This window comes from Sinocyclocheilus anshuiensis, unplaced genomic scaffold (assembly GCF_001515605.1).
Source record: "Sinocyclocheilus anshuiensis isolate Anshui unplaced genomic scaffold, SAMN03320099.WGS_v1.1 scaffold3548, whole genome shotgun sequence".
Taxonomy (NCBI): domain Eukaryota; kingdom Metazoa; phylum Chordata; class Actinopteri; order Cypriniformes; family Cyprinidae; genus Sinocyclocheilus; species Sinocyclocheilus anshuiensis.
Genome location: NW_015554057.1, coordinates 62,133 through 62,746, shown reverse-complemented (window position 1 = coordinate 62,746; position 614 = coordinate 62,133). Strand labels below are relative to the sequence as shown.

General features: G+C 41.4%; 1 protein-coding gene across 1 annotated transcript in view; it reads right to left on the bottom strand.

The window, feature by feature from the left end:
- LOC107668523 (hsp90 co-chaperone Cdc37-like) overlaps positions 1-614 on the bottom strand; it is a 15,026-nt gene that overhangs the window by 3,970 nt on the left and 10,442 nt on the right. The gene's annotated exons all lie outside the window — the stretch shown is intronic.

Genomic DNA, 614 nt, shown 5'->3' with positions numbered 1-614 from the left:
GTAAAAATCGACGCGTTTCAGAAAGGCGGGGCATAGAGGAGAAACAATAATGTACATTATATGGAAAATAATGTGCTTTTTTGAACCTTAAACTACATAAACACATTGCATTACACCAAATACACAAAATAATGTATTTAGCAGCATAATATGACCCCTTTAAGACATAACCAGCTCTCCCTTCTAAGACGTTAATCTGCACAAAAATCCTGATTTATAATTGAGCCGTCGTCTGATGAAATCAAATAATGCACACAAGATAAGACAAGACAAAGACAATTACTGTGCTGTGATTTGGGCTATACTTGCATGTAAAATTTGAGAATCTATTTAACTGAAAGCACTGCTCCTCTCAGCCTCTCGCAGAACAGAACAGAGCAGACGCAGAGAAAGAGATGTGTGCGCCCTGACCTCGCGCCGTTGCGGCAGTACCAGCGATCACAGAGACTCACTAAGGTTTGTCCAAGAAGTCACTAGATTTGTCGCTAGGCGCTTTTTTGGAAAAAAGTCGCTAGGGGGGTCTGAAAAGTCATTAAATCTAGCGACAAAGTCGTTAAGTTGGCAACACTGATGCCAACGGCTCGCTTGCTCAACACAACCCAGCGTTACAATAT